The 10,496-nt window shown below is 35.9% G+C and overlaps 1 pseudogene; it reads left to right on the plus strand.

The window, feature by feature from the left end:
• The first annotated feature begins 1,016 nt into the window (after nucleotides 1-1,016).
• On the plus strand, nucleotides 1,017-3,579 carry LOC149248124 (allene oxide synthase 1, chloroplastic-like; annotated as a pseudogene).
• The last annotated feature ends 6,917 nt before the right edge of the window (nucleotides 3,580-10,496 follow it).

Below are 10,496 nucleotides of genomic sequence, written 5' to 3' on the forward strand. Positions count from 1 at the left end.
AAAAATAAATTTTAATTATAAATAAAACCAAAAGTTAAATGGCAATAAAATATATTTCATCACTTTTAAAGCCTCTCATTTTTCACCATTAGTGAAAATATAACGCTAATTCTTTTACATTACCAATTAAAATAAAAAAAATTATTTTCCCTTCAGACTTGCTCCCCATAAAGAAGGAAAATTTGATTTGATGTATGGATGTGGGGCCCTTGAAACTTGATTTGATGTATGAATGTTTGGCCCTTCAACCTTCCATAGCTCATTAAAAGGATTGGACGTACCCATGCTGCCCAAGAAAACGGTATAAATTCACATGGCATTTATGCCTAAAGAATCAGCCGATTAATTGACATGGCCCCAGCAATCAAGATGCTCGAGAATGACGGTCGAGGATAAAAGCGTGAGGAGTTATTCGCTGGCTAATTTTGCCAAGTAAACGATGTACAGAACGGACAAACACTGAGCAACTTTGCGAAGGAGGAAATCGATTCTCGAACGAAAATTAACGGACTAAAATTGAGTTATATATATATAGAGAGTTTATTTGCAGTAATGTATTTAGAATACAGTATACAGTATGCATACAGTTTGAGTGAATTTAATGACTAAGAGCATTGTATTTTAATAGAAATTAATAATTAGATAAATTGCAAAAATAGTCTTTTACTATATAAAATATATATAACTATTTTTATTTACTTATTTATAAGCCCCCGAAAAAAACTCCTTCAACCCCACACCAAATTAATCTCGACTTAGCCATAGCCTGTAGATTATGACTAGTCCAATTCTAACCCAAAAGACATCGCTGGTACAACTATTGGCATCCACAATAGGATGACTGTTGGTGTGAACGCTGTTTCGGAATAACTTTCGAAATAAACGCTCTCATTTCCGAATAACGCTGTACACCTTTAGAATCTGGCTTTTTGACGCCGAGTGGCAGGCATTAAAATTCTTGATATGATAATTCTTGATGCTACACAACTTTCAATTTGTGATTTTTTTGCATAAATATAGACCGAGAAGATGTTTTGATGAAACATCCCACGCTGGTTTTCACTGCTACCTAGTAGCGATCAAGCGGTGGACTTGTGTTTCAGCCTGTAACCAAGTATGGCTTCTGCAACGGCGTCCAAGGACATTCCCGGAACGTATGGCCTCCGAATTGCCGGAGCGATCAAGGATAGGTATGATTACTTCGTGAAAGAAGGTCCACAAGAATTCTTCAAAAACCGAATGATCAAGTACAAGAGCACTGTTTATAGGGCGAATCTGCCACCAGGGCCGCCACTGTTTCCGGAGGCGCAGGCCATCGTTCTTCTGGACTCCAAGAGCTTCCGCGTGCTGTTCGCATGACGAAAGTCGAAAAAAGAAATGTTTTCATTGGTAATTACATTCCCAGCTCTAATTTCACTGGAGACTTCAGGATGTTGGCCTACATGGACCCCTCAGAAGAACATCACGCCAACCTCAAGAAATTTTGCCTAGATATTCTCCACATGAACGCCCACAGGTGGTTTCCAGAGTTCCACAAGGTTTCAGAAGAGCTATGGGCGGTCGTTGAGAAAGACTTATCGGAAGTCAGAAAAAAACCATTTAATGCCCATAATGAACATATGCTCTTTAATTTTTTGTGCAGGTGTATCGTGAACCGAAACCCCAGTGAAACGGAACTCGGAAACGATGGGCCTTCCTGCGTTAAAAAGTGGCTTGCGCTTCAACTGGCTCCCATTGCCAGTAGTGGCATCCTACCAAAGATCCTCGACGAAATCACGATCCATGCGGTCCCTCTGCCGCCCTTTTTGGTGCGTAACGACTACAAAAGGCTGCGCGACTTCTTTTACGAAACGGAGGTTCTTGATACACATCAGATTTCAGGTGTGAGTAAAGAGGAAGCGTGCCATAACTTGCTCTTCATGCTCTGTTTCAATGCCTTCGGAGGACTGATGATTTTGTTTCCAAACATCATCAAGCGAATTGTTGAAGTGGGTGGTGAATTGCTGAGAAATCTGGCACAAGAGGTTCGAGGGGCATTCCGCGCTAATAACAACAGCCTAGGCGCACAGGCTTTGAACCGCATGCGTCTAGTTCGATCAACGGTCTACGAAGTGCTGAGGATGGACCCGCCGGTTCCGTTTCAGTATGCGAAAGCGAGGGAAGATTTCGTTCTCGAGTCGCACGATGCGCGGTATCAGGTGAAGAAAGGCGAGCTTCTGGCGGGGTATCAGCCCATGGCAATGAGAGATCCCCAGGTCTTCGAGGATGCACACCAATTTACTCCGAATCGTTTCATGTATGACGAGGATAAAGGTCAGAATCTGTTGCAGTATTAGTTCTGGTCAAATGGCCCTGAAGCAGAAGAACCCTCTCTGCACAACAAACAGTGTCCAGGGAAGAACATTGTAATACTTTTAGCATGTCTTTTCGTTGCCCACATTTACCTGCGAGCGACCAGTGGGCGACCCGTGCACGATGGGCGGGCGACCCGTGCACGGTGACCCGATAAATAGTTTTGCGAGCTGCGGTTGGGGAGACACCCGGTGACCGAGGACGAGCTACGGACGAGCTGCGGCAAGTTAGGACGCGGGTGCGGCCACCCGACCCGGTGAACAGGTTTGACAGTTGAGGCTCGGGCGCGTTGGACCGGCGAGCTGAAACGGTAGGCGACAGGGCGACCCGAGGGCGACCCGCGCCCGATGGGCGGGCGACCCTTGGGCGGCCCGCGCCCGATGGACGAACGACCGAGCGACAGGCATGACGATGGCGTTGTGTGGACGCGGGCATGGTTCGATGAGGGCGCGGCACGGTTGAGCAGCGGACGGCGTGTGCGAACAGAGGGCGACCTGGGCGGGCGCCCCTCCATACAGCAGGCGGACGAGTGCGACGACAACCAGGCGGCGTGCGACATGGACGAAACAGCGATGCGACGTTAAGACGAGTTGGCTGCGACGTTTTGGAGCACATACATTACACTTAGAAAAATATGGGAAGGGAGTTGCAGACTTTATAAGGAGCGTAGGGAGGCCTTGCCCTTGGGCAAGGGCCGACCTACCAAATAATAAAGTAGGGGCTCCAACGCATGGATTATGGGGGTCGGCCCAAGAGCTGACACCCCTTCACCAAATGATGAGAAGCCTATATATGCAAGGCGCAGAAGGCTCATTTGGCATCAAGCACTTCGCTCTCCTCTTGCATTCGATCTAGAGGTAAAGAGGACGCAGTAGAAGTGTGCATCTCTCATGCGCATAAGGAGAAGTGCGCAGTTTTACTAGAGGACTGTTTGAGGTCGACGGTACACGGTAAAACGGTGGTTCAGTGCGGAATTGACTTGAAGGAGTTCTGGTGGCTCGGGTGAGCACGCTCCTACCAAGGGAGGTTGGCATTGAGTTGTAAAAGGCGATCTTGCCTTGTTGTAATACTTGAGTGGGCCTAATGGTTAAGAGCATGTGTTTCCTCCTAAGAGGTCACAGGTTCAAAACCAGAGGGGGGTAGAGTATGTATGCCTTCGTAGACTTAGCAGTCAAATCGCTGCGCGGAGGTGGGTCCCTTGTCCCACAAACAAGGGGGTCTCATACACCAATTTGGTGTCTGGCTTGGCTGTGACCTTAAAAATGGATATTATTATATTATTAATATTTCTAAGTGTTGGCCGTGGACTTTGCCCGGCACACTTGTATGGTTGTATTATTGAAGAGTTTCATAATATATTGATATTGGGCGAACTCGTTCGGGAGTTGCCCCTCCCTATATAATTGTGTGCAATTGTTATGTTCATGGTTTAATTGCATATTGGTTATAAACGTGAATGAAGATTAATGCATTTTACTTAATTGAGAAGATGAACTAAGTATGTTTATGTGAAAGGCGTAGTCCATATGTACAAGTATTAACGAAAAGAAAGTACACGGTGGTGCCGCACCCCGACGGGAACGGTTGAAAAAATTACCGTAGACTTGGGGGCGTGACACATCATGACTCTTGGCTCGTTCCATCTTACCTACCTACCGTAGTTAATAACATGTTTAGAACAGTTTCATGCAACAATGATTCTACAAATGATTTTAAGTTTTTCATGGGTTTAGACTTGATGTGAGCAATTTAAATGTTATTGCATGATTTTATTTATTGCTATATTTAAATTATTGTCCAGGTACAAGTAAAATTAAATAGTTAAATCAAATGTTTCTTCTTATCTTAATTTAGCGAACACTTTTACATTTATTTCATTAATGTCATTTATTTTTTATTAATATTTTTTTGAGATCGTAAATGTATTTTACAAAGCAGAATGAATAATATCTTTATTAATTATAATAATAAATAAAAGAATATATTATTATTATCTAAAATTAGGATCATAGTGAAGTTAGACACCAAATTGATGTATGAGACTCTTTTATTTGTGGAATAATGGAGGTACACCAAAATTGGTGTATGAGACCCCTTTATTTGTGGGACAAGGAACTGAGCTCCATGTGGCGATTTGAATGCTAAGTACATGAAGGCATACATACTCTACGCCCCTCTTAGGAGGAAACACATGCTCTTAACCATTAGGCCCACTCAAGCCTAGTGGTTAAGAATAATAGTAAATCAAATGTTTCTTCTTAACCATTATGAAATATTGATAACCCTACTATGAGTGTGCTCACTCAAGAGCAAAAATAATGTTCACTCTAAATAAATAAAAAATGTCAAGTATAATAAATAATAGTGAATATACATATAGAGTTAACTTTTAATAAAAGCATTACAAAATATCAATAACCTTACTCTGGATCTGCTAAATCAAGTTGCTAATATTACAACCTTGTCTTTGTGATCTCTTCATTGTTGATGTTACGACCATGTCATAAAAATACGTTACTCTCACTCTCAACCATAAATAAATATTTTAATGTCCATGTGAACTAGCATAATTTTCTATCGATAAAAAAATGAAAAAAGAAAGATAATATAATTAAAAATTAAAATTAAAATCCTTATATTCTCACATTTACTTTTAATGTGAATGAAATATATATATTACTTAAATTAATTATTTAAATATCTATGTTAATTAATTTATTTTAAAATCATACATATAGAGAAAATATATTATTTTAATATTTACCATAATAAAATATTTCAATATCCACAAAGAATATTTAATTAATTAAATATTTTGATAATAAAAATTTATTTTTGGAAGATGTTCAATTAATTTAATTCATAATATAAAATTAATATGTGCCATTTTAAATATATTAATAATAATAAAATATTTGAATGTGGATTCGGAGTAAAATATTTCATTATGTGGGTTAAGTAAGATCAACTTGCAAGTTCTAGAGGATAACTCAATTGGTGGGTTACATAAGATCAACTTGCAAATTCCACGGGACAGCTTAGTTGGTCGAGATCCTGTTGTTATGTACCTTGCCTATCAGGAGGTCACACAATCAAATCTCCTCAATGCCCTTGGGGTTAGGCTTTGTTAGTTTGGTCGGCGGGTTGATCTACTTGGATTTCCCTACTTGGCCTTGCTAGTTTGGTCAGTGGGTTGATCGTGGATGTTATGGCTTCGACACCCTTGGGGTTAGGCCTTTCTAGTTTGGTCGGTGGGTTGATCTACCTGGATTTTCCTACTTGGCCTTGCTAGCTCGGTCGGTGGGTTGATCGTGGATGTTATAGCTTCGACGCCCTTGGGTTTAGGCCTTGCTAGTTTGGTCGGTGGGTTGATCTACTTGGATTTTCCTACTTGGCCTTGCTAGTTTGGTTGGCGGTTTGATCGTGGATGTTACGGCTTCGACGCCCTTCGGGTTAGGCCTTGCTAGTTTGGTTGGTTGGTTGATCCACTTGGATTTTCCTACTTCGCCTTGCTAGTTTCATTGGTGGGTTGATCGTGGATGTTACAGTTGTTACGGTCACTCATTGTCCATGAACCACCCTTAAAAAAACCTTGGATTTAAAAAGAAGCAAAACATTTTAATGTGGACAATATCATGAATAAATGAAATATTTCAATGTCAATATTAAATAAAATATTTCAATTATATCTATATATATATATATATATATATATGAAATTCGGAAAAAATATATTCCCGTAGTTAAACATTTCAAGTATCTTTGCTATTTTACATTTTGGCCTTTTTTTTTTTAATACATTTTTAGATCAATATTGTTTGAATCCAACAAAAAATGGTTTGGAATCATAAGTTTAAGATATGTAGTCTACACAATCCAACTTCCAAAGGGAATTTTCGAGGTATTGAATCCACTTATGTATTTAAAAATGAAATGGATCTAGCAAGTGTCATAGTCATCATGTTTCTTAATAATTTTTCATTCTAAAAAAAGATTGTACCACAAGAGATTTGGTTCCTCTCAATCCTGACTAAGTCTATAATTAAGATGAATCTCTACTTAAATTAAAAAACAATTCAAATAAATAAATAAAAATTAATCTTAATATTTTAAAATTCAAAAAAAATATTATTATAATTACAAATTCATTTCATATATGAAATGTTTTTGACAAGTAAATTTAAAATATATTTGATAAAACCAAACTCCTATATTTTAATATATCTTTTTGTTATCCTTTATTTTCTATAATTTATATTTACAAATTTCTTAATAGGTATTTTTTTTATATGTGTCTATGACATTTTTATTTAAAAAAATACACTAAATATTATATAAAAAAATTAAGAAAAATATAAAATTGGTTGAAACACAAAATAATTAAATTATATTAATATTCCTAGAAATTAAATTGGCCTAAATAGTTTAATATTTCTTTGATTTTTAAATCCATAGTATCCCATTTCCTTGACTCCTCTTAAGATGTTTTTTCAGTTTTACTAGTCCACTTAAGCATGCTTTAATATCTGTTCTTTTAATTTCACATTCTAGATCACACCATGGGTTTGAAAGATGCTTTTATCTCATATGCTATAATATATTTTTATGAAAAAAAATAATTTGGTCAGTGGCCATTAATATAATAAAATGCTAATTTGAATTAAATTTGGGCATCACCCATGTTTTGACAGTGTTATGAGTTTTAGTAATAATATTTTTTCCCTTTAATTATAATATAGAATTGATACATAAATATGATAGTTTTCCCTAAGAGGAACAATTTAATGTATTGTTAAATAAATTCAAATATTATTTAATAAAATATATGAAATTTAATTTAGATTTGAATATATAAATTTATTTTTTAGAAATTACATCTAATTTGAAAAAAAAGTGTTTATAATAATGATGTAGTTTTTTTTTAATTATCAATATATGGATAAATTGTTATTATATTATGTTTTGAAATTTTAATGTAATTATTACAAATAATAGTAACCATTTAATTTGTATAAAAGATATTATAGTAATGGAAGATTAAAGGTTGAAATCTTCAATTTTTCCTTAAATTGATAAATTAAAAAAATGCTATATCAACAAGTGATACATGAAATAACTGATGGTGTTTTGGACCTATTGTATTAACAAGTCATGATATTGTTTCATAGTATTATAACAATGTCTCTTTACAAGATAAAAATTTCGATGGTAAAGTGAGCATAAATCTCCATGTTTAAAAATCTCCTTACATGTTATATATATATATATATATATATATATATATATATATATATATATATATATTAATTTTCTTTGGGTCTCACCCACTTATTGTAGTTTATAACATCTTTAGAACAAATATATTGTAAAAACAATTTTATATTATGGTATTTTTTTCTTGCAAATGATTTTATTTATCATTATAAGTTAATAATGTTGTTTCATCATAACTATATGTTTTGTTCTTTTTCCCTATTAGGATAAAATTATTATTATATCTTCTTTTTATAATTTTAATTCTTTTATCCATATTATAAAGTACATTGTAAAGATTTAACTTCTATGAAATAATTTTAGATATTTTTAATAGTACTTAGATTAAAGATTGAGATTTTTTCTACCCCGATGGGGGTGTCAAATGATGGAATGTTGGGAAGCATGTTGAGGGCTCACCACCCTATGCCCCTTTCATGACATTTTCAAAGGGATCACCTAACAGATGTATTACATGTGGTAACTCATGAAGTATCATTTCAATATGTATTGCAATTCGATGTCACTAAAACTTCAATGGTTGTCCTTTAGAGGTATGGTTGTGGAGAAAATAATGGTGGTTAGGTACCCTGTGACATTTATGTGTTAAGATGATAGACAAATTTATTTTGGATTTAATCTCAGAGCTATTCCCCTTATCACTAAGCTTAGTTCTAACCATTGTAGATGAGCGAGGAGTTTGTGAGGCGACTGGTTATGTAGGCGTGCGCAAGCCAACAAGTCTAAGTGGCGGTAAAGGCAGGCTGGTGAGGGACAATGCTAGCCTTAGTGTGTAGGCATCGTTCTTATAAATCCTATGGTCAATTCATATTAGACTCACATTTTCTTATTATAGTTATTACTTTTCTCAATTTTTCTGAACTCTGTGGCGTAGTTGCTAAGAGAGGCCTAGCGTTTCAGTCCTGAGGATTGCAGGAGAGTGTCACAGCGTGATCTTGCCGAGGAAATTAAGGAAGGCTGGTTTTTGTGCATGGGAATGGTAGAGCTTTAGACTCATCCTACGGTGGTCAACTGATGCTTGTAGAAAAAACGTTGTTTATTTTGTTGGTTGGAGGGCATTGCAACCTTAGACATATTTCTTATTTTGTCTAAGGGGAAATATATATCTTCTTTTGGCTGGGTGTGAAGTGGTATATGGTTACAATGCACACATTATCTGATCATTCTCCTTGTCCTTTTATGCCATCCTTGTCTTGCCAATACCGCAAGAAAATGTAAGGGATTTATTGATGGTGATCTTCAACAGTATCAAATAGACATCACTTGGTCTTCCACACAAGAATACCTTGGTAAATTCCATGTTTTTTTTGGAGCTTTTTTTTTATTTTTCTTCCTAGCCCGAAACATAGTCAAACTTTAGTCAAAGCTCCTCTAACTTCTAGGGTGCCTCTTTAACACATGTAGGACCCATCCAAGCCTTGACACATCCTAATAACATCCCAGCAAACTCATTAACCTTCCACAATCTATCACCTATGTTTCCGTAGTTATCTACTTAGAAAAACATGTTCCATCCTCCTGTAATTGCTCTAGAAATTGTGCAACCTTTTCCACCTCCTGTGAAATCATCAAGATTCCTGCAACTCCTCTTCAATCATGAAGAGTCATCATACATCTATGACCTATTTAGGCATGTCAATTCTACATACTTACCAACAATGTTTCAGAGTGACAAGTTCATGATGACATAATGTGACAAGAGTGTCACAGTGTAACAAGACCATGATGACAAAATGTGACAAGAACACAATCCAAGCTGACATCAAGGCCAGCACATTATTCATAATGTCGACATTGATCTATGATACATCAATTGAATATTAATTAGCATTTTTGAATGGATAATTAAAATAATAATTTTACCTTGTTCAACTAAAGGGTTTTATGAAGGAGGGTCAAGAACACTTTGTTTGCAACTTAAGGTAATCATTATATGGAATCAAATAGGAACATAGGTCTTGGTATATAAAAATTGATACCTTTTTTAATAAGCAATGTCTCATTAAAATTAAAATTGATCTAAATCGATATATCAAGATGCATGCAGGTGGGCATATTGCATTTATTTTTTAGATGTTGATTATCTAATCATAATAGGAAGTGCTACTAAGTTGATTGAATAAATCAAAATACAACTATCACAATAATTTGAGATGAAAGACCTAGGTTAGTTACAATATTGCTTAGGGCTTGAGGTATGGAGGGGAAATGGTAAGACATTGATTACACAAATTAAAAATAAAAAGGGGTTAATCAAGAAATTTAATATGAATGAATGTAAAATAGTGTCTACTACACTAGAAAACAATGTTAAGATCAACAATGATGATGAAAAAAAGTTGTAAATGGTACTTTGTGCCGATAGCTGGTAGGAAATTTGAATTATTTAATTATAACCAAGCCCTACATTGCATACTAAATCAATATAATTGGTCACAGAGATTGCATATTCGATTAATATACTTATTCTCTTCATCAACAAACCATTTGATAGTCATTGGAGAATAGCTAAGAGATTCCTCTAATAATCTAAAGGGATTATACATTTTTTCTTTGAATATGCTAATTATATAAATGTCGAGTTGATAGGTTATTTGTATTATGATTGCCAATGAGATTTAGTGTTGCACATTGTCAATACTAGGGGAGTCCCATGAGAACCCCTTCTACATATGTTAAGTTTAGAGAGGAACCCTAAGGTCTAAGGTATAATGAACCTAAGTCAGGTGGTTCGCATTGATTCAAGGAATATCATACCAAATCAAGTACTTTTAGCACCAAGTGAACATGTCAAGTCCCTAAAAGTAAGCATGAATCAACGAACCTAAGGTTAGGGTTAGAAACCTTAGTAGAGAAGACAATGAAAACAC

The sequence above is a fragment of the Pinus tabuliformis genome, chromosome 7 (genome assembly GCF_031772625.1).
Source record: "Pinus tabuliformis cultivar Carrire ecotype Pingquan chromosome 7, CPIR1, whole genome shotgun sequence".
NCBI classification, from domain to species: Eukaryota; Viridiplantae; Streptophyta; class Pinopsida; order Pinales; family Pinaceae; genus Pinus; species Pinus tabuliformis.